The sequence below is a fragment of the Nyctereutes procyonoides genome, unplaced genomic scaffold (assembly GCF_905146905.1).
Source record: "Nyctereutes procyonoides isolate TBG_1078 unplaced genomic scaffold, NYPRO_anot_genome, whole genome shotgun sequence".
NCBI lineage: Eukaryota > Metazoa > Chordata > Mammalia > Carnivora > Canidae > Nyctereutes > Nyctereutes procyonoides.
Window position 1 is genome coordinate 2,592,273 of NW_026575031.1, and position 25,441 is coordinate 2,617,713.

At 34.4% G+C, this 25,441-nt stretch overlaps 1 protein-coding gene across 3 annotated transcripts in view; it reads right to left on the bottom strand.

The window, feature by feature from the left end:
• The window catches only part of DPH6 (diphthamine biosynthesis 6), a 153,677-nt gene that overhangs the window by 57,140 nt on the left and 71,096 nt on the right, over positions 1-25,441 (bottom strand). The window lies entirely within an intron of this gene.

The following is a 25,441-nucleotide window of genomic DNA, read 5'->3' on the forward strand; positions in this document are numbered from 1 at the left end:
ATTATTACCAATAGACTTACAACTGAGATTAACCAGCAATGCATCCAGCAGAATCTCATAGCAAAGACGACTAGTCTATGCTCTTTAATGACAGAGGATACGTAAATTCAAATATGATCAAGTTTGCAAATGATACAAAGCTAGGATAGATTTTAAACATAAAGAAAAGAAGATCAATCTAGTACATGGATGGATATGGAGAACTTGGGGATTTGGAAGGACAGGTCTAAGATGAAATTTAATGTAAAAAATTGTAAGAACAATACACAATACAGGTATACACTAGGGAACTGTTATCTAGAAAACAGATACAAAGAAAGTGACTGGGGGGTAATTACTTATAACAAACCAAATAGAAATTCTCTGAATAGGCATAAAAGAAAAATCCATCTTTATATGGAGTATAGAAGAAACTACTTGAGAGAGATGATTTCATTATTAATACTCTTTCCATACTTGGAAATCTACAAAGAAAAGCAAAAAAAAAAAAAAAAAAAGAAAGAAAGAAAGAAAGAAAGAAAGAAAAGCAACAGTGTCTCACATAAAAACATATGTAATATTTCAAGACATACTGAAATACTCGAGTGTGTCCTAATAGGATGCCATAATAAATAAACAAAATGCACAAGAGGAATCTCTCATGTCTTTGGAGATAAAGCCAATTTAAAGTTTCCTCTCCAAAATGATAAAGAAGTATATGCTCAAACAGCCCCAAAATAAAATGATTCTATTAGATAAGGATAACAGGAAAAAAGCTATTTCCTTTACTTCCCTAGTTTAGCAACTCTGTGAGAGCATTTGCTTATAACCTTTCTCTTCACTTCCTAGTCATTTTTTTTTTCAAAAAAGTCATTGTATTCATTAGAAAAGGTCAAGGCATAGTGTTCCTGAATAAATGCAAATATGGCACAGATCAGAGTAGTGAACAGTGTCATCAAAAGATAAAAATCAGGTCCATTCCTACACCATACAGTTGTTTATAAGTTCTGCCATAAGGAAATGTCAAGTTCTGAATATTAGATATGCATGTATTTCTCTGAGCTGGGACATCCACCTTCTTCTGCCCTCAGCCATTGATATTCCTGGTTCTTGGGCCTTGGAAATTGCACTGAAATTTGTATCATTGGCTTCCCAGGTTCTTAGGCTTTTGGGTGTGGACTGGAACCATATCATCAGCTCTCTGGGGCCCCTAGCTTGCAAATGGCAGATCACAGGACTTCTCGGCCTCCATAATCAGATGATAATCTCTCATAATAAATGTCTTTCTGTGTATCTTTATATATCCTTAGTTCGCTGTTTCTCTAGAGAACCATGACTAATATATAACCTTTAGCATTCAACTCTACAGTCCAGTTACAATAAACTTTTCCAACATAGTAAGTCCTGAATAAGCCATGGGTAAGACTTCTGTTGACTCCTTAACCGTTTAGAACATACTACTAACTGAAGAAAGGCAAATAAGACCTTTAAAAGATAAAGATCTAACAGAGTCAATCTACTCCATAAAAAACATAAAGCTATAAGCTCAGGCCCTAACCCATAACCTACATCTCTTGGGGGGAAAAGTTACTAAATTAACAACAGCAACAAAATAACAGCAGTGGAAGTGTCAACTAAGAAACAAAGAAAAAGTGACCACTAGAATCAAAGATAAACTGAGGCTGCATGAAGACAGAGTCAAATAAATCACCTTGTGCCATAATGGAAATAAAAAATGAATGTGTTGGAGAAAATAGTTAACACAGAATCTGGGATCCAGGAATCTGGCCACATTCAAACCACCTTCCTATGATACAATTCTACGACCACTGTACAACCTTTAGACTCTAATTTAGGTTGCCTCTTGCTTTCAGATCAAGAAAGATTATGCTAATCCATCAGAACAAGCATTCTCATCCTTTTAACACAAATACTCTACATTATAATGAATTGACATTCTAGCTTACACAGTCTTAAACCAATTTGATTTATATTAATCTGTACTAGAGAGACTAATAACTTCTTGGTACATTGTCAAAATCAGGTCTCTAGACTAGAGAACTATACCACAGTTGTTCACCAAAAGTAGTATCACCAAGCTTAACCAGTCATGTAATCCTCTCCAAGAATAAGGCTAATTGTCATTGTTCTTTATTCATTTAAGTAACAAAATAAAGGACTTGATATATAAGGGATGGTCAGCAGTATGGAGTAGTAGCTGCAGTTGAAAGCATGCATCAAGAAGTAAAAGGAAAAAAGGTATAGAAAAGGCAGTTTGGATCAGATTGTTCAGAAATGTGGCCTGCAATGAGAAGGCAATGAAGGCTCTGTACAAAATTTTAAAAATAATTCTATTAAGGCACAATTTACATACAATAAACTGTATCCATTTAAAGTCCACAATTCATTGAGTTTTAACAAATGTACATTCCAGTGAAACTACCACCCCAATCAAGACACAAATCCGGGGATCCCTGGGTGGCTCAGAGGTTTAGCACCTGCCTTTGGCCCAGGGCACGATCCTGGATTCCCGGGATCGAGTCCCACATTGGGCTCCCAGCATGGAGCCTGCTTCTCCCTCTGCCTGTATATCTGCCTCTCTCTCTCATAAATAAAAAAATTAAAAAATAAATCTTAAAAAAAAAGACACAAATCATTTTTATTATACCCAAATGATATCTTGTGCCTCTGCAGCCCAACCCTCCTCCCTTCACTCCTGGCTTCAGGACTAACCTGCTTTATGTCATTAGGCATTAGGTTGCATTTTCTCAAATGTTATATATACATACTATGATACAATATATATCCTTTAGTTTCTACCCTCTTTCACACAGTATGATTTTGAGATTAATCCACGTTGTGTGTATCCATAGCTCATTCCTTTGCATTCCATTTTAATCCATTGTATGGATATACAACATGTTTATCCATTCTCTTGTTGATGAATATTTGGGTTGCTTCTAGTTTGGGGGTTCTTGTGAATAAAGCTACCATGAATTTTTCTATAGGTCTTTGTGAGAACATATATATGTTCGTTTCCCTTGGATTGTGTAAATGATTTTAAGAAGTAAGATATGATCATATTTACAAGTAGAAAGACAAGACTGGTAACAGTGTTAAGGGTAAACTAGAGAGTACATAAAGAGAAAAAGCTTAATCTGAAGAACTGAAGGATTCTGAACTGAAGGATGGAGATAAGAAGCTAAATTCCACAAACAATTTAAAGACAAAATTAATAAAACTTGGGAACCATCAGCACAAAGATAAGCAACATACATAAATGGTGGGACCAATGATTCTTGTTTAAGTGACTATCAGCTAAGAACTACATGTCTTAAAACAAAATACTGAGTTTACTTAGCTTTGTGTATGTTTCTTCAGTTTGTTTTCTAGGTATTCAAAGTAGAAAAGACTATTAGGCATATTGAATTCTCTGGTGCTCAAGAGAGTACAGAGAAAAATGTGGGTGTTATAAGCTAATATAGGAGAACTTAAAGCTGCAGGAGGAAACAAATCTAAGAAGCAGGACATAGAGCAAAAAGGGAGCTGAGTGTAAGGCTGTGAGGATACTGCAAAATGTAAGGACAGGAAGAATAAAGGGTCTTCAGTGAAGACACTGGAAAAGATAATAAGAGACACAGTGAGGATAGAGTAATGGTGTATGGACAAACTATCTAGGAAAAGGAAAGATAAAATAACAATATCACCAAGTGCCTTGTATATACTAAAATCTGTGCAATGAAATCTGTATATCTTACCTTGGTTATTCCTGGTAGCAATCAAAAATACTATTAAACTTATTTCATATATGAAAAAATAAGATTACTCCATTCAAATTGATATAGCTGATTAATAGAATAAGAAGCCTTTACATTGGTGCCTGTCTGCCAACCACACCTGTGCTCTTACTTATATACATACACAGTGTTACATGCTGTAGAAAGTTCAACAGAACCACTGTATTTTATAATTAAGAAGTTAGTTATGATCACTGTGGGGAAAACTCTAGTCATGTTTGATAAAAGAACGAAATATTTGACATACCATTGCCAGATTCTTCAAAAAATGAATTTCAGATCCTCAGTAAAATAAATGATTAATCATGAATATCTATTGCTAAATTCAACACAATTCATAAAATTTTGAGATCAAACACAGATTAAATTACATTCCTGTCATCAAGATAACCAAAGGCACAGAAAATGACAATAAAAAATAATAATGTCAATAATAGGTAAGTTAGAGACAAAGACTGGACCCTAAATAGCCAGGCAGATTGCTGAGTCACAGGATTTCTCAGACATAAGTGGACACTACTCAGCTTAGAATATTATCACTATCAATGATAGATTTGTTACTTCAACTCAGAAATTAGTGAAGTCAGCAATGACATCACTGAGTATTAGAAACAGCAGCACATAATACCATTAAGAATTTATATTAGTTACTGCTTTCAACAATGCTCCAAGGTAGACTATCATCATCTTTGTTTTGTAAATAAAAAATGCTAAAAGATGTTACCAAAGTCAGCTATAATCAGATTAGCTAAGTGCACATCACAGAGCCATCTGTTACCTATATCACCCTTTTCCCCAATCACTGTCAATATGAGACATGAGCAAGACTGCTGAGAAGTGAGTCTAGGCAATATGGCCAGTAGTAACAAAAGATAGGACATTTGCAAAAGCTAACACATATTCACAAACTGGTACAAACACAGTTTCATTTCTACTAGCACATACATAAGAAAGAACACAGGTGTGGTTAGCAGACAGGCCTCAACAACAACAACAACAACAAAATTAGCAATGTAGAAGACATATCAAAGATAGAAATTTCTATCATTCTGAGTAGACAGCAAATTGTTAAATATCATTTTTTAAGTAGAGAATCCTCCCCACCAATTTTCACTGTCAACCTGATCATCTACCACATTCCTATACTCTTTTAGATCTTCTGTGTACATTCTGTTCTGTTCCACTGATTTGACTATTTCTGGGTCAGCCCCACGTTGTTTTAATTATAGCATCTTCAGAATATGTCTGAATACCTGTTAGTGCACATCTAATCCTTGTCTTTTTAAATTGGGAGATATTAGTGAACTTCTTAGGTTTTTCTACAATTATATATTACAAATCTGCACTGCAATCTTTTTTTTAAATTTTTTAAGATTATTTATTTATTTATTCATAGAAATGCAGAGAGAGAGAGAGAGAGAGAGAGGCAGAGACACAGGCAGAGGGAGAAGCAGGCTCCATGCAGGGAGCCTGACGTGGGACTCGATCCAGGGTCTCCAGGATTACACCCTGGGCCGCAGGCGGTGCTAAACCGCTGCGCCACAGGGGCTGCCCTCTGCACTGCATTCTTAAGGCAGAGGATTGTGGTTTGACCTTCAGCATTTCTTTCCTTTTGAAATAAACTATGTTTTGCTTTTAATTAAGCATAGCCCTCCTATACATAGGTGATTTCCCCCCCTGCTTTGGGGAAACCATTCTAAATATTTAGAAAAGAAGGAAATAAAAGACTAAAAGATCTAAGGATCAACAACTCTATCAACCTATCAGCATCTGTACCTATTGATTCTGCCTCCTATAAAAATGGTCTCCGAAGCCCTAAGTGCTTCCAAGCATCCCTCTGCATGAGATCCCAATTCATCCCGATAGTTCAAGGACTAAACTTTTATTCCCTACCACCCCCCGCACAATCAATTTTTACTCCTGGTTCATGTTCATCATTATATAATATGCGGTGATAGCTGCCAAAACTCATGTCTTCTTCCAGGTATCATTATTTCTTGCTATTAAAGTAAAACTCTTCAAAAGACCTTATATATTTTTCTCCATTTCCTCACCATCCATTCTCTTTTAAACCCACTCCAGGCAACCTTGAGTTCCCATCAGTCTCTTAAAACCTCTCTTATCATGTCAGTCAGTGACCACTAGGTTCGCCAAATTCAGTAGTCAATTCTCTGCCATTGCCTTATTTGAATTCTTCCTACCTTAATGGCTATTTCTTATTCTCCCGTACTGGCTCCTTGTCCTCTTCATTTTCTCTAAAAATTAAAGTGCCCAGAGTTCAGTCCTTGGCTCTCTTCTCTTCTCTAGCTATATGCATTCCCCAGTGATTTCATCTGGTTGGATGGTTCTAAATACAATCTGTAAGTTAATAACTCCTGCCTCTCCTCTGAGATCCAGAATCCAAATGTCTACTCCAATGTCTATTTGGGTGTCTACTAAGAATCTCAAACTTGAACAGATTCAAAACAAAACTCTTGATTCAGGCACATACACGCATCACACCCAAAGGTCATTCCATATGGCTCCTCATCTTAGGAAATGACATTGCACAAATATTATTGCTCAGGCCAAGAATCTTAGTCATTCACGATTTCTCCTTCCCTTATGACCTATATCCAATCAAGCAATAGTTCCATTAGCTCCATCTTCCAAAAATATCCCAAATCTAACCAGTTTTCATCTCCTCTACCATTACCACTAGTCCTAACCACCATCACTCTCAATTGGACTACTGCAATAGTTTTCTAACTCGTTTCCCTAAGTCCACACTTCACTATAATCTATCTCCACAGAGTAACCAGTGATCTTTCAAAATATAAATCACAGCATGCAGCTCCTTGATTGAAAATTCTCTAATAGCTTCCCATTCTACTTAAGAGTAATATAAAGGGCCTTGTGAGCAATATACAAAGTTCTAAATGACCTGGACCCTTCCAACTTCTCTGACATCATCACCTATGACTATCCTCTCAACTCATTCCAGTGATCCACACTAGACTTGCTGTTGCTCATTTAAGCTTGTTTACATCTCAGAATCTCCTTCCGTATGCCTATGACACATTTCCTATAGATATTTACATGACTTGTTCCCTCACATTTTTAGGGTCTTGCTCAAATATCTCAGAGAGGCCTCTGACTTCTTTCTAAAATATTCCTACTACCCCCTCACTACCCTCTCCTACTCCTGTCACTATTTCCTTGCCCTAGCTTTATTTTCTTCATAGCATTACCTGAAATTATATCATATATTTACTTATTTAATTTTTAAATATATGTCTTCACCTATATGTGGGCAGGTATTTAGTCCTGTGTTTCCCTACATCTTCAGCTCTAGAAAAGTACCTGGGACAACACTGAATATTCAATAAATATTCATAATTGAATGAGGTTGATTAAATAAAATTACAGTACTTCTATACTTTAACAATTATCCAAAAACAAAACTAAGGCAATTATTTTGTAACATACATGACAAAGGGTTATTAATATCTATCTTTCAAATTAATAAGGAATAGGTTAATACCCAACAATAAAAATGAGAAAAGATATTAGGCATTTTTAAGAGAATAAATACAAATGACTAATTTCAACTTTCAAAAGAATGAAGAAAATAAAATCTAGAATTACTTTCTGTTAAAGAAATATATACATGTGTGGGAGTAATTGATTAGAATTTGATTAACACTCAAAGATGATTAGGATATGTAGAGTTGCATAAGCTAATGCACTGCAGATGAAGCTGTTACTCATGCATCTTTTCTGAAAACCAATTTTGCAATATGTATTGAGAAGTCTTATTATGTTTATTCTCTTACACCTAGCAATTTCACACTTTACTTCCAGAAATTTAGTCTATAAAAATAACTGTAACTGTGCACAAAGTTTATATATAAAGATTTTCATCTTATTACATTCTTCATGTTTTTGGAACAAAAAATTGAAAATCCTAAAATCTCAAATAATAGGATAGTTGAATAAACCATGGTATATTTAGAAAAGAGAAAACAAAGCAGTCATTAAAAATATTTTCAAAAGATATGTAATATAAGGAACTATTTATGTCATAAGATTCAGTGAAAAAAATTTCCACAGGTTGCGTATTAAAATACATGGTTTTTTTGGAAATATCCATAGGCAAGAAATGAGGACCAGAAAGAGACCATTTAGATTTATAACTTTATACTTTCTCAAATATTTTTATACCATATGTATTACTTTTTCAATCAGGGAAAATATTATTAAAAACACACCTATGCATATGCGTATTCATCTTTTATCCCATGTGTAAATAAACTGGCAGGCAAAATTACTAATGTATTTATTAAACAGCAATAAGTAAAACCCTACTGTGTGACCAATCCTATATGAGGAAGGGGAAAACACATTTGAAAACAGCACAGTTGGAACCTTTAGAAATTAACATCCCATAAGGGATGCAGGAGAATGGACATTTTAAAGAAAATAAGTGACATAAGTCTATACAACGTAAAATAAACTATAAAAGAAGAAATTCTTGCCTGGGAGGAATGACATTAGGAAATATATATTTTTTTAAATTTTTATTTATTTATGATAGTCACACAGAGAGAGAGAGAGAGAGGCAGAGACACAGGCAGAGGGAGAAGCAGGTTCCATGCACTGGGAGCCCGACGTGGGATTCGATCCCGGGTCTCCAGGATCGCGCCCTGGGCCAAAGGCAGGCGCCAAACCGCTGCGCCACCCAGGGATCCCTAGGAAATATATTTTTAAAAATTCAGTCAGACATATCCATTTTCTGCCTTTCTTGACTATAAGGAAACTGATAACTGCTCCTACTATCTTCCTGTATCTTCCTTAGTATACTTAGTACACCTTAGTACTAAGTACTTATACTTTATTTTTTTTTTTAAGATTTTATTTATTTATTCATGAGACACACAGAGAGAAAGAGAGGCAGAGACACAGGCAGAGGGAGAAGCAGGTTCCATGCAGGGACCCCGACGTGGGACTCGATCCGGGTCTCCAGGATCACATCCTGGGCTGATGGCGGCGCTAAAACGCTGAGCCACCCAGGCTGCCCAAGTACTTATACTTTAGTACAAAATCCACCAAATATTTTTCTTCAAAGAAATAAGTCTGACTCTAAAAAAGAAATATACATAAAACTTATCTGCTAACAAACTGACACAATCTTAATTGCCTATCTCCATTTGGTATCTGATTATATGGTTGAATCTCCTATAATTAATGAGGGCCTAATATGGCCTCACATGCCATTAGTCTTACTCTCAACACCAAAAGAAGTATGAACATAGACCTGCCCATAGTCCTAAAGTCTTATTAATGCCTACTCTTAATATCGGTACCCTACAGTATCAGGAACACAGATACTCAAGGATGGAAAGGGACTTCTACTATGAAATGTATCTGCTCTGGTTTTCTCAATGGGATGCGAAGCTCTTCCCTATCACAGCTAAAAGGCACCCAATACAGAGGCTGGGATGGTGAAGGCATTCAGCCATCTGGCAATAGTGATAATGACAAGTTTATAAGGAGGGTTTTCAAGGTAGAAATCCAGACCCAAATTAGATTTGTTTACTCAATATTCACTCGTCCCCAGATGAAGAAGTTGGTTCACAAAGCCAAGATAAATTGAAAACAAACTGTCCTTTTTTTTTTAAACAAATGAAAACTAGATCTACTTATTCTAAAGATACGAAGATATGCAGCTTGCATTTATTGGAGAAATTATTTTCTTTGAAAAATGCCTCAGTTACCAGTATTATTCTGTTAATGAGTTCCTGCCTGTTGAGAAAAAAATGATCTGCTGAATTTAAAGTGTTTTTCATCTGAAAAGCATTCTAACATTTTTAATATGAACCATTCATTAGAGAAGCACACTTGCAGTAAAGCTCTGAGTGGTGATATTTGGACTTCTGGCAACATGACATTATTAAATAAGAAACATTTGTGAATGCCAATGATGTTCTAGGGCCTGGATAACTAAACAAGAAATTTATATGGCCAGTAAAGCACTAGATGAAAGCTTTTCCTTAAACTTCTAATTCTTCACTTGAGTTGAATTACATAAGTCTAAGTTAAAAAAAAAATAACTAGAGAAATTAATACTATTTTATATGAAATAATTCTGAAAGTGACACTGAGAATTTTCAATTGGTAATGATTTCAAATGATATAAATTCCAACTAAAACTTTTGTTTGACTTGTTAAAAAGGCTTTTTTCTTAGCATCATCAATATAAGACACTTCTGAAGTGGAAAATGATCACCATCTGGAGTTCTTCCATTACACAGTGAGCTCATGACAGAGTATTAGGTCACTAATTTGGAGGATTATTGTCTCCCTTTGTGAGCTTTCTCAATTAAACAGGGAAAAAAGTTGTTAAGGCTGAAAATTAAATGACAAAGAAATTTCAGAAAATCATAATCATCTGTTGTTTATTTCCATTTAAAGTAAGTATATTAATTTACTTTTAAGCTCCATCTTAGTTGCCACAGTATTACTCTCCCAGTTTTGAATAAATTAGCTGTTTGCTACACAGTGAGTCCCAACCTCAATGCAGAAACTGAGAGTTTATTATTCATCCTAGACCAAATTCAATCTAAATATGAAGCTGAACAGAAGCCTAGAACTATAGTTTCTTTTCCCATTGAGCTTCCCAAGAATACTCTTCTTGCTAAAAAGATAAGGTGACTTCTGTGAAACTCTTTAACAACAACAAAATAAATAAATAAGGGATTAAATTGTTAATACTGGGAGAATAAAACAAACATCAAAAAGTGTTCAATTCTAAGCAAATCAGTTTGGTAGAAAGTGTTTAATCTGTTTAGAAACTGCTTTCTATATTAATTTTATAAGCTCCTAAAAAAACTTATTTTGATTTGTTTGAGATAACTTTTAGAATGCAACTCAGATGAGGATTATTATATTTATATGATTTAAAAATTATTCCAGCTTTATTGAGTTCTATTTGGCAAGTGGAATTGTAAGCTATTCAAAATGTGCAACATGGTGATTTGATATACACATACATTTTGCAAGAATTTAGAATTTTTACTATCAAGTTAATGAACGGATCCATCACCTCAAGTATTTTCTTTTTTCTTTTGGTGAGAACATTCAAATTCTACTCTCAAAGCAAATTTCAGTGATACAATTCACTATTAACAACAATAGTCATGTTACACACTAGATCCTCAGAACATTACTCATTTTACTACTGAAAAGTTTACACCTTTTTACCAACCTCTCCCTATTTCTCACAATCCCCAACCCTTGGCAACCACCTTCCCACTCTAGGAGTTCAACTTTTTAAATTTATTTATCTATTTATTTATTTATTTTAGCTCTACATATAAATGACACCATGTGGTATTGGTCTTTCTCTGTCTGGTTTATTTCAATTAATATAATGCCTTTCCAGTTCATCAATGTTGTTACAAATGGCAAGATTTCCTCTTTCTCTTAAGACTGAATAATATTCCATCCTGTATGTATATACTTTATTTTCTTTATTTAGTCATCTGTCAATGGACACTTAGGCTGTTTCCAGCAACAGTGGCTTTATCCGTTTACATTCCCATCAAAAGTGCACAAGGGTTTCCTTTTCTCCATATCCTTGTCAGCATCTGTTATTTCTTGTCTTTTTGATAATAGGTATCCTAAGTGATATCTTATTCTGGTTTTGATTTGCATTTCTCTGATAAGTAGCGATTTTGAGTACCTCTTCATATACCTGTTGGCCATTTGTATGTCTCCTTTGGAAAAATGTCTATCCAGGTTCTCTGCTCATTTTTTAATCAGGTTGGTTTTTTTTTTTCTATTGAATTTTGTGAGTTCCTTGTATATTTTGGGTATTACTCCCTTACCAATATATATGGTTTGCAAATATTTTCCTCCCATTTCATACGATGCCTTTTTGTCAATTTCTAAGGCTGTATGGAAACATTTTAGTTTGATATAGTCCCATTTGTTTACTTTTGCTTTTGTTGCCTGCACTTTTGGTGTCAAATTCAAAAAGTCATTGCCAAGACCAATATCAAGAAGTTTACCTCCATGTGTTCTTCTAGGAAGTTTATAGTTTCAGATCTTACATTCATGTCTTTAGCCCATTTTGAGTCAACTTTTATTTATGGCATGAGATAGTGGTCTGGTCTTGTTCTTTTGCATGTAGCTAACTAGTTTTCCCAACACCATTTATAGAAGTCACTATGTTTTTCTCCATTGTATATTCTTGGCTTGTTTGTCAAAATTAATTGACTGTATATGTATGAGTTTGTTTTGGGACTCTCTATTCTCTTCTATTGATCTATGTGTCTGTTTTTATGGTAACATCATACTGTTTCGATTACTATGGCTTTGTAATATAGTTTGAGATCAAGAAATGTGATGCCTCCAGCTTTGTTCTTTCTCTTGATTGCTTTGGCTATTTGAGGTTTTTTGTGGCTCCATACAAATGTTAGGATTTTTTTTTTCTGTATCTGTGAAAAATGTCATTAGAATTTTGATAGGATGCACTGAATCTGTAAACCACTTTGGGTTATATGAACATTTTAACAACATTAATTCTTCCAACTGATAAGCATGGAACATTAAAAGACATTAACAGCACTATACAATTAGGCTTATATTTTTAAAAGATTATGTGGGAGTATCAATCAGAAAAGTATAAAGTTAGAAGTAGAACATCTGCATGGGATATCCTAAAGAAATCCAAGTAAAAATATGATAAAGGACTAAAGTAGTGGTTATGATGATAACAAGGAATGGCAGCTTTATGACATATAAAAAGACCAATGGATTTTAGTGGCATGTGGCTGAGAAAGGAATCCAGAATGCTCTCAAGTTTTTGGTTTGGTCACTTGATGGAGAGCAATGGCTTTGATTCTGTAAGAAAGACACATATTTGGGGAGGAATATTAAGAATACTATTGTAGACATTGAGTCTTATGTGCCTTTAGTCATTCAGTGAGAAATGAGTATAGACAGTTGGGTATGGAGCTCAGAAAACAGGTATAATTGGGTGATATAAATGCGTACATCAATGGTAGCTAAAGCCAAGAGAAGAAATAAAATAGCAAGGAAGTGTAGACTGAAAGAAAATGAAGAATGAAGCTCTGAGGAACCATAACAAGTGGGCAGAGAAAGAAGGGTGTTGAAAGAAAATTAAGGACAGAGATTGGAAACTAGGATGGAGAGATATCACAGAAACCAAGATCAAAAAGTTTTTTTTTTTTTTAAAGATTTTATTTATTCATGAGAGACAGAGACAGAGAGAGAGAGAGAGAGAGAGAGAGAGAGAGAGAGAGGCAGAGACACAGGCAGAGAGAGAAGCAGGCTCTATGCAGGGAGCCCGACATGGGACTTGATCCCAGGACTCCAGGATCCCACCCTGGACCGAAGGCAGGCGCTAAACTGCTGAGCCACCCAGGGATCCCCAAAAAAGGGTTTTAAAAGAAGGAAAGCCCACAGTGCTGAGTATCACAAAAAAAGTCAAGATAAATTTTAATAATCTGGTGCTAATGGAAATCAAACTGAAGCAGGATAAGAGAATGGGTAATGGGAAAGAAAATAAATAAAAGTAAATATTCCAAAAGAACTTGTTAAAAAGACATGGTACAACTGTTAGAAAAATGTAGAATCAGAGGGGAATATATTATGTTTAGTACCAAAAATTTACAAAACATATTGCTGGCACCACTATGGAAAGAATCTGGTATGCCATTTCCCAGTTCAGTCCTACTTTTACTAACATACAGAAACACTATCCAGTTCAAGAATGACATGGTCATGAGATGTATCTAGCTTTATAATCTCTTAAAGCATGGGTGTCCTTCAAAAAGCAAAACTAAACAAAAGAACACCCCTTACTTTTACCTCAATTGTAAAAAATAATTATGCTCTCAGAAGAAAAGCTTTAAGTTTATATCTTTCCTTTAAAAATGTCCAAAATTAAATTTACCATAATTACTACAGAAAACTGACTTATAGTGAAAAGAATACATGATATTAAATGTAACCAAGGAAGCCAATAAAGTGAATTATTAAAAAACAAAACAAAACAAAACAAACAGGAAAAGGGAAGGCCTGAGTTAGAATGCTCAGTTTCATAGCATACTCAAAATCTAGTACAAATCTCTGATAAGTATAGTTTCTTCATGAAATACAAATGATAATATCTAGTTCATAGGGTTCTGTGAGGCAACTAGTAGAACATAGAAGACAGTACTCAAATATTCATAAAAAGCAGAAAATAGTTCTCAAATATTCATAAAAAGCAATACAAATATTGCTTAAAAATTAACCCCCTTTTACTTCCTCATTTCTCTATTTTTGTCACTTCTCCTACCCTCAAAACAGACAAGTAATTTTAGACTCTTCACTCTCTGTGGGTACTTGCTTGGAGCTAGACAGTCATTGAGTTACAAAGACTCCCCATATCTAGTCACTACGTAGAGCATATTAGGCATTTCACTATGGTACTCCCAGTTCAGATCCTCTCAGCTCTCCCTGAAACAACACTGGTAGGTACTCCACTGCTCTCTCCACCTCTAATTTCTTCTGCTGCCAACTGATCCAACTAACAGATTTACCTTCCTCAAATCAACCCCTTTGTATTCTCCATCTGCCAAATAAATTTCTCTCTCTAATCTACATTTATTTTTATAAACCTTTATATAACCATCGACTATTCAGGCTGAATATGCTAATTTCCATCTCTCAACCTTTGTTCTTACTCGACTTTCCATTTGCATTTTTTTTTCCCCTGGCTCCAATCTCCACCAAGTGCAATCTTACTCATTCTTTAAAACCCATGAAGCCACATCTGATTCCTCTGAACAGAAGTGACCCACCCTCCTTTAAACCCTTTATAGCTCTTACTCTGTACATTTCTTGAAGCCCTTTACATAAGTTATTTTATATGTATGGATTTTTAGGTTCTTTTAGCAACCACACAGCACTCAACATAGTGTCTTACATTCAGTCATCAAAAAGTGCATGAAAATAATTCAGTCCTTTCAAGGGATCCTACAGTTATTAATAAATGTAAAGAATAGCTATTTTATTATTTAGTAATATTAAAATTACACAAGATTAGGACTTCAATGACTCTATCAGTCAAAGCCCAACTAGAAAAAAAAAAAAACCCTTAAGAATAAAGAAAAGTACAGGGAATTGATTACACATGTGGCAGGACTGAAAAGGCAAAGAGAATATCTTGAGGTAACCCAGGACCAGCGGTAACAGAAAGCAGTTACTATCCCTAAGCTGAAGGGACAAAGGACTTGTCTAGACCGCAGGAACTAAGGAGTCTGGAAGCAACTGGAATTTCAGTGGACGTGACTAAGAGGCAGGCCAGCCCCAGGAGATAGATACTCCACCCAGACAGAGAAGGAGTCAGGGTTTCTCCCTTCTTTTTGATCATCAGTCTCCACAGTGGCTTGCACTGGACAAATCCAAGGCAAAGCCAGCAAAAAGGAGCGAGGAAATCTAAGCCCACTGAGCCCCACTAGAATACCAAACAATGCCTAGAATGGACGAAGAATGGATGTTAAAACAAAGAGGTCCAGGACCAACCAGTACAATGACCTTTCACAATATATAATTATTTAAGAAAATTTAAGGAAGGGGAATGACTTACCAAAGCATAATGTCTAAAAATCAGCAACAGAAATCCCAACATTTTCTTTATTCAGTGAATTACTCAATAAGTATTTGAGTTTCTATGTGTATTCTAGATTGAGCAATACACAGGCAGACATCACCTGTACATTCATGGATCTTACTGTCTAATAAAGGCATTCCAGAATACATCAACCTTTTAAATAGATATAGAAATACCATAAAATTCAATGGTTTCCAGCATCACCACATAAAGGGTTCAAAATAGAGGGTTACCAGCTCTATTTGAAATTTTTTCTTCTGATTCTCTTAAGTGCTAACCTGGAAAATGACAGAAACAACTTCACTGACTATAACTAAAAATGGAAATTTAGGAGGAACAGTCTTTAAGATGCTTGGTTTCAAACTAAGAAATACTTTGCTAGGAGTCAGGCAGAGGTAGCAAGAGAATCTATGTTTATAGGCGCTCCTTAATAAATGCCATGCAGATTACTAAACAAACAGGAGTTGTCTCATTTTTACAAGAAGTCTGGTGACAAGAACAAAGTCATGGTGCCAGCTTGAAAGATGAAGCAGGTGCTGTGATTTTCATAACCTCACCAAACAAATCAGAGGCATCTGGTAAAGGAGTTAACACTGAGATATGTGTTCCCTTCATCAAAAGTATAAAAATAAAAGCCTGGATTAAAAATAACATAATAATTGCATTTAAGAAAAGCTCAGTTCCTCCAGTGTTTCTACTTCACTTTCACATCCAGAACTACCATAACCACAGTACTTCTGATACCAGATGTGTGGGTTTTTCCCCCACATCAAGCAATTCTGCGATACCAGTGTTCTACAATTAACTCAATTCTGACACTAGCCATCTGGAGTTAGCAAGGGATCCCACAGGTTAACGGCTCAGTCCTGTAAGACTGTCTCTCCCCACCCCTCACATGCCAATTCCAAGTGATAGGTCCCTAAGGTTACCCACAACTTCTGTCCAACTTGACTACATTTGGAGGTCCCCATAAACATTTTGAACATTTTGAATTCTGAACCAGGTGAATGCACTGCCTCCACAATAAATAAATCAAATTAACAGTAACATCAACAATAAAATCCTCTAAATCTTTGCCCTCAGCAAATTTGGCAGGAAACTGATTTCTAAACCAAGTTATTTTTTTCCCCTCTAAGAGAGAGAAAAATTGAAGGGAAAAATTCCAATTAGCCCTGATCTGCATATTATTGCCTGAAGTGCTGTTACAGCTATAGAGTCACTAGGTTTAAAACTGTAGCAGAATGTTGCCACATAAACATATGGAATTGCACAAAGGGAAGCAAATACTGAGGACCAGTACATTCTTAACAATTCTTTGCCCTTGATAAACACACAGACAAGTGTGCATGTATACACACACACACACACACATCAGTCATAACATTAAAGTTTCAAGGCAGAGACTGTACTTTCCAGAATTATTTCAAGGTTAACCTGCTGATGGCCTGCATAAGGTTTGGCTAGTTAAGACGAAACACAGATCTATTTGCCATTTTTTTTGCAGTAGATCATCTTTTAGTTACTCATTTTAGTATTCCTAAGAAAAGAATGCTGATCACCAAACGGTGATCTCAAACCATATTGGAATATTATATAAATGTAAAAAGTTAAAATGATTAAAGGACTTTTAATGTTGATTGTTAGCATCATCTAACTAATGAAATATCAGCTTTATAACTGAACTGCAAAGTATTAAGTAAATGCATAAAATGTTTTCATTTAGACCTTTGATATTAAAAGGCCCAGTCCTATAAAAGGGACAGTGAGAATACTGCCTCTTATGCCACCTGCAAACTATCACAATTGAGAGAACTGAAGAAAGCTTCAACAGCTAGCACCATTCTTGATTTTCTCTCTCCCTCAGGCTTCACCTCTGCATCTGGATCACGAAGCAGACATAGTAAAGTATATTTAATCTAAATGCAGTTATCTTGGTTCCAGCTAGCAAACATTAGATATTGTTGAGAACAGAGAGGGTGGACAGCTAGAATTAAATGAAACTTGGAGACGATCCTTGATAAGTCCTCTTTTGAAGTAGTAAACTGCACATATATATCCATGAGATCACTGGTGTGATTTTCTAGGTCAGGGTCACATACCAGCTGTGGGGAAGATCTAGAAATAAACCCAGATCAGTAATGGTTTCAGAAGCTTTAGTTATCAATATTCATTTAGTTTCTCCAAACTTATTCAGCAATCAAAGCCCCTCAGAAATCATAAAACTGGAGAACCTAATTGGAACCACTATTCCAAACTTGCCAAGGTCTTTCCAGACTGAGCACTGACTGAAATGACATCCGGTTACAATTAAGGGAATGCAATGCTACTGGGGACATACTGATTAAGTTGAATTATGCATTTCTTAGGTTAAATCTTTGATATTCTGTGGACAATTTCAGAAAAGCAAACTTTTCTGATATGGATGCTAAAGGAATGGAGGATTTTTTTTTTAAGATTTTATTTTTATTTATTAGAGAAAGAGAGATTGAGAGAGAGACAGGCAGAGAGACAGGCAGAGGGAGAAGCAGGCTCCATGCAGGGAGCCCGATGTGGGACTCAATCCCAGGTCTCCAGGATCATACCCTGGGCCGAAGGCGGTGCTAAACTGCTAAGCCACCGGGGCTACCCGAAATGGAGGATTTTAATGTTGCTTTGAAGCATTTTGCATTTTGCCAAAGTTGTGTTAACATTTTGTATCATTAATTTCTGGACATGAAGCACCAGGGGAACCTGAAATTAATGTAAAAAAAGACTCGATTTTTTAAAAAAGCCAAGAAGAGGGGTAATGGTAGCAGAACAATAAAAAATATACAATAATGATAACATAAATCAAAAGAAAAAAACTGGGAAGAATATTAAAAAACTATATAAGCTCAGTCTCTGTCCTCAAAGAGTTTACTTGTTGCTAGAAAAATGGATATATAAATAGATATACAAATAGAGAATACAAAACAGTAAAATGAAAGGAACAAAATAAATTTTTACAGATCAAAACATTGTTCTTATTCCAAATCTCTCCTTTTCATTTCTTTTGTACTCTTTGTAATTTTACTAATTTTTAACAAAAACCTTTAAAAATATGCAGCCATTTCAATGGTTAAATTATTAGATGACTTTAGCAAGAAATATTCCAAACTGAGTTCCCATAACAGAAATGGTATTTTATAGGATATGTATTTCTAATCACTACCTATGGATCTTTGGCCAAAATTCCTAACATTTCTGGATCTCAGTTCCCTCACTGGTAAATAAGAGGATTAGACTTCATGTATATTATTTTGATATTGAGCTGTTGTGATTCCTAACATGATTGTGTCTAAAGAAAGGATAACGGAATAACACATGATAACACATGATTTGAAGAGGGACACTGTGACTTGGTCCTGCTGTGTTAAATCAAATAAGTGAAACACAGGTTCACTTTTTCTAAAGCCTACCAAAGACTATCAAAGAAAATTAATATACACAAATGCTAGCAATGATCTTTTTTTCTGAAATACCAGAAAATTAGAATACACATTTAAACACAATCTAAAAATCTTAATTTTTTTTAAAAAGTCCACATAGAAACACAAAAATTCTGCTTATTCTATTTGATGATTTTAGTTTATTGCTATCTATACATTATATGCCATATTCAATTTACAGTAAAAAAAACACTAAAACTTTGTTATTACAAAGTCTTCAAGATATACTGTATGGGATTACTCAGAGGTAAAACTTCTTTAAAACAAGGACCTATTATTAATCAAGTATAATAGTTACTAGATTGAATTCTACTTGCCAGTAATAATGTATATTATAAAGAAATCCCAATGTATTTAGTCTTCAGAATATTCATTATAGAACAATTATAACACATTAAAAGTGTTAAGAAAAATAATATATGAAATATAGGTAGCAAAAGACTGCAGTTTTCCAGTTAATAAAGCTTTTCATTTTTTGTAACATTTTCTTTCCATGGAAACTACTAAAATTTTTTATTCTAAAAATGAACCTGAGACTTTCAAAATCCAAAACAAATCAAACTAAATAAAAACAAAGGCAACTGTAAATTATGACAAAAGAGTTAGAGGTAGGCACAATACTTTATCACATCTACAAAGATAAGATGCCTTAATTGTAGGTTTTATTTTTCAAACAAGCTAAAGTGATATTATTTTAGTTTTTATTATACCCTATGCATATCATTAATGAAAGTGGGGAAAAAACCCTAGAGGCTTACTGCTAGATTAAAATGTACAATTATACAATAACTATATATCAAAGTATAGCATTTACTGTCTGAATTACATAAAATTTTAAATAAATCCTTTTTAGATTTTTGTTGTTGTTTTGTTAAAAGGTCTTTGAAGGGGAGGGAGGTTTCTCTTGAATATTAACCTGGAGTTCCTGTGCTTTGTTATACAGCATAACATTTTTCCAAGTTAAAAATGAATCATATTAAGAAGTGTTAAGAGCTATATAACAAACAAAGGTACTACAAAGGCTCCATAGCATCACTGTGCTAGCATCACTATATTTCATCAACCCAAAATATTCATTCATTAGAGTGGTGCCATCATACACTTGGATAGTAGTGATATATTGGTTCCTGGTAGATGTATTACTTTTATGGGTCAGACCAGTGTAATATTTTACATACTACAGTACATAGTTATTTCATTCATTTAGAAATTTCATTTCCTTGTCACAGTCTAAAATGAATTTTTCTGAACATTCATAGTAGTTTCATTTTCTCTTTCCAAAATGTCTTAACTGGCCAACTAACCAATTGTTTAAATTAGTGTGACTTACATGGGTTTTCTTCAATTTCACATTCTCACTTCTTATCTAGCCATCTTAGAGTTCAGCAAAAAGAAAATTAGTGATAATGCTTTCAATTTAATTAGTATATTACATGCACTGTAATTATTAGCGGGAAATGTTATATTAATGAATGTAAAAGTTAGCAGTAAATTACCTTGTAGCTATTATCAATTTCCCAAGCTACTGCTCCTTAAGATAACCCTCTCCCTATGGTCCTTCCGGTAATTTTTCTTTGCCTGATAAACATGATGATTAAATAGCACACAGAGCAAACCTTTGATACTTTTTAAATTAAATCCATGCCCAGCCTAAGGGCTGTGTCTGATTTCAACTAAATGTGTCAGTTAATCAGATAAAAAATTATCAGTAACTCAAAGAAACAGCAGCCTTAGGCTTCATCAGTGCCAGGGAAAGCTGAACAAAATAAGACATTCAGACAATATCACATTATGTGTAAAGGTTACTGATAAGCCTATAACTAAACAGAACTGCTTACCACTGTAACAATGTCTGTCTGGAAAGAAATATTATATTCAACATTCAAATTCCTCTAAAATTTTAAAGAAAAAAATAATTTAGAGAAAAGGCTGAGGATACTTTATCCATACACACAAACACACAGGCACACACACATATATATGAACAAATCCACATAAAGATAGTAGTAAAATTATGCAGTGGGTAAGGAAGGTGGGATTCTTAAAAATAGATTCTTGGAGAATTGAAAAAGAACTTATTATTACCAATACAACTTCTAGGATACTTCAAAAGTCATACCAAGTAAACCAAATATTTCATGGTTTGCTAGAGGAAGGCATATATAAATTCAAGACTATCCACACAGTTCTACCTACTGTCTAAAATGATGCAATTTCACCATTTTTAAACCTGTGGTAGTCAAGAGTAAAATCTTAAATTAATTAAAGATCATTTTAACCTGTAACAATGAGCACCAAGTCATTTTCAACATTACCAATTAAAATAATACATATCATCAGGGTCCTGATTATTTTAATAAGAGGATTTAAAAGCTCCTACAATTATTAGAAAGGCTGGCAAACCCTTAAACTTTCAGAGCATATTATGATTTTCAAAGCATTCTCAGATTCCTAATTAAGATTGCCTTCACTATAGAAGAAGGCTATCTTATAAACTGATATATATCAGTAACAACTGCAAGAAAGAAACTTAAATCTGAAAAGAACAGAAAATTATCATGAAACACATAATGGGCAACAGTTACGAAAAAAATCCATTTATAAAGCAGAACAGGAGCCCCAAACCTTCTGACAAAGAAAATTTCAAATTAATACTCCATTATCTTTATTCTTCTCCTCTACTATAATCAGATAATGTATTCAACTGTGACAAGATTCTCATTCCTCTTTATCAGCTGCAACTTTTCAGTAAGTAGACCTATGACAGGAGAACTGGGCCAATTCTACACAAATATAAGCTGTTAAATATCAGAGACCCATTCAAATTAAAGTTAAAAATTTCACACTCACTACCCACATAAAAATTTAAGATTATCATATCTTTAAGTTTGGATTCTTAATACATTGAGAAATTCTAATTGAAAAGAGAATCATCAAAACCTTTAATTGAGGGGATCCCTGGGTGGCGCAGTGGTTTAGCGCCTGCCTTTGGCCCAGGGCACGATCCTGGAGACCCGGGATCGAATCCCACATCGGGCTCCCGGTGCATGGAGCCTGCTTCTCCCTCTGCCTGTGTCTCTGCCTCTCTCTCTCTCTCTCTCTCTCTCTCTCTCTATCATAAAAAAAAAAATACTTAAAAAAAAACCTTTAATTGAGACTCTATTATTGTAATAGTAGGGCCATTCACTAAAAATAACTAAAAGGAAAAAAAAGAATAATGTATTTTATTAAATGATGTATTTGTTATTGGATTCTAAATACACTTCCCTGTTTTCAAATGTATTTTTCGGAATAGTAAAAATTTTAGTCTTTAAAAATTACTTGAAAGAGAACATTTAGTTTGGTATGTCATAACTGATATAAATTATAATAAGCTTTGAAGAAAACAAAAGTTAATCTTAAATAACTTTTTGATTTTATAGCAATAATCAAGTTTTGCTCCTAGTTTGAGTCAATAAGAAGACTTTATAACATTACCTAAAAAAAATCTAATATCAGGTAGATGATTACTGGCAGCCCAATATACGTGCATTTTGTTTTTTACTTTAAAAGCACAGATATTTACAGAACATTTACTTAGAGATAATTCTTTCAAGAAATCCTATGTAAGAATGACCTCCATCAGAGACCTGATGACGACTTACATTTAAAACTGAATATATATTATGCTGAGTGAAGTAAGTCAATCGGAGAAAGACAAACAGTGTATGTTCTCATTCATTTGGGGAATATGAATAATAGTGAAAGGGAATATAAGGGAAGGGAGAAGAAATGTGTGGGAAATATCAGAAAGGGACACAGAACATAAAGACTCCTAACTCTGGGAAACGAACTAGGGGTGGTGGAGGGGGAGGAGGGCGGGGGGTGGGGGTGAATGGGTGACGGGCACTGAGGGGGACACTTGATGGGATGAGCACTGAGTGTTATTCTGTATGTTGGTAAATTGAACACCAATAAAAATTAATTTATTAAAAAAATAAATAAAATAAAATAAAATAATAGGAAAAAAAATAAAAAATATAAAACTGAATATAAGGGCAGCCCTGGTGGCGCAGTGGTTTAGTGTTGCCTGGAGCCCAGGGTGTGATCCTGGAGACCCGGGATCAAGTCCCACGTCGGGCTCCCTGCATGGAGCCTGCTTCTCCCTCTGCCTGTGTTTCTGCCTCTCTCTCTCTGTCTCTCATGAATAAAGAAATATTTTTAAAAAATAAATTAAATAAAATTGAATATAAGCTTCCTGAGACTTAATAAACTAAAATTATTCTGCATTGAAGAGATGCCGATAAGCAACCACAAAAATTAAATCTAAAGGCTAAAGGTTTCTATCCAATATCAACTACATACATAGCAATGCTTGTAGAATGCTTATAAAACCCACAGTAGTTAATATTTTTATTCTTAAACAAAATGTTCAATGTTTAAACCAACCACTATCATATTTTACATATACCATGCTAATATTAAACTTAACAATTCCACTAAAATAATGGAATAAGAAAATCTAAACCATTTTTTGAAGATTTTATTTATTTATTCATGAGAGACACCGAGAGAGAGGCAGAGACATAGGCAGAGGAAGAAGCAGGCTCTCCACGGGGGGGGGGGGGGGGGGGCGATGGGGGACTCAATCCCAGAAATTCAAGATCATGCCCTGAGCCAAAGGCAGATGCTCGACCACTGAGCCACCCAGGTGTCCCATATCTAAAACATCTTATATTTAAGAGTGGGCATTGTCTTTAAGAAAATATTATTTTTAAGATAATTAAGAATTTGTCCTATTTATCCCATATGAACTCTATCACTGGGTAACTGCTGAGTTACCAAATAATAGGCAAAGGGAAGACTCTCTTTAAAGAATATTCCAACTAGTACACAAAGGAGGAATGATAGAATCATTAATATCTCCATTTTGCAACCTCCTTTTAAATAAATAAATCTAAGTAACAATCATCATACTGAGACTATTGGATATCCATATACACAATGACTAACTTGGATTCTTACCTCATACCATACACAAAATAACTAAAAAATACATTATATCTCAAATGTAAAGATAAGAGCTAAAAATATAAAACATTTAGAAGACTGGAGGAAATCTGGTCTTAGCTTACAAATAATGCCAAATTTATAAAAGAAAAAAATTACCAATTAGACTTCTTTGTACTTTAAAATGTCACACTCAAAATATGAAAAGATAAGCCATGGCCTGAGAAAATACTTGCAAACCATTTATCTGATAAAAGATTTGTATAGAGAATTTATAAAGAATTCCTGAAACGGAATATAAAAATACAAATGACAACCAAAAAGTGAGTGAAAGATTTCAATAAATATTCTACCGAAGAAGACATATGAATGCCTAAAAAGCATTATTAGGGAAATGCGATATAAAAAAATGAGATTTCAGTCATACCCATTAGAATGTATGCAATCAAAAAGAGAGACAATAACAAGTGGTGAGGAGAATGTGGAGAAACAAAAAACCTCATTCACTGCTGGTAGGAATTTAAAATGGTGCAATCATGTTCAAAAACATTTTGGCACTTCCTTAGAAAGTTTAGCATAAATTTACCCTATACCCAATAATTTCATTTCTGATATCTACACATAAGAAATGAAAAAATAGGGCAGCCTGAGTGGCTCAGCGGTTTAGCGCTGCCTTCAGCCCAGGGTGTGATTCTGGAGACCCGGGATCAAGTCCCACGTCAAGCTCTCTTCATGGAGCCTGCTTCTCCCTCTGCCTGTTTCTCTGCCTCCTGTGTGTGTGTGTATGTGTCTCTCATGAATAAATAAATAAAATCTTAAAAAAAAAGAAATGAAAACATATGTACACAAAATTTATATGTGAATGTTCATAGCACCATAACATACATATTAGCATCAAATTGGAAACAATTCATTTTCCATTAATTGTTGAATGGATAAGCAAAATGTGGCATACCTATATAATGGAATGCCATTTGGCAATAAAAAGGAATGAAATAATGAAACATGTATAACATGGATGAACCTGGAAAATATCATGGTAAATGAAAGGTACTGAACACAGAAGACTACATATTAGACTATTTCATTTATAAGAAATGTTCAGAAGAGGCAAATCCATAGAAACAGAAAGCAGATTAAGATTAAGTAGGTTTCCTGGGGTTGAGATATGGGAGCAAGGGCTGAATGCAAATGATACAGAGATGGAATAGAGATGTTCTAAAGTTGTATTACGGTGATGACTGCACAACTCTGTAGATTTACTAAAATCACTAAACATATATTTACCAGTGATTTTATATTACACAATGGGTAAATTACATAGTGTTGCAAATTATGCCTCAATAAAGCTATAAAAACAAATCATCAACAAGGAATAAGGGGTAGGGAGCAATAGATGAAACAAGTTTGGTAATATCTTGATAATTTTTTAAAGCTGGTTATATTAGTTACCTATTGCTGCATAAGAAATTACTACAAAACTTATTGGTTTAAAACAAGAAGTATTTATTATTTTGCAGACTTTGTGCTTTAGGAATCTAATT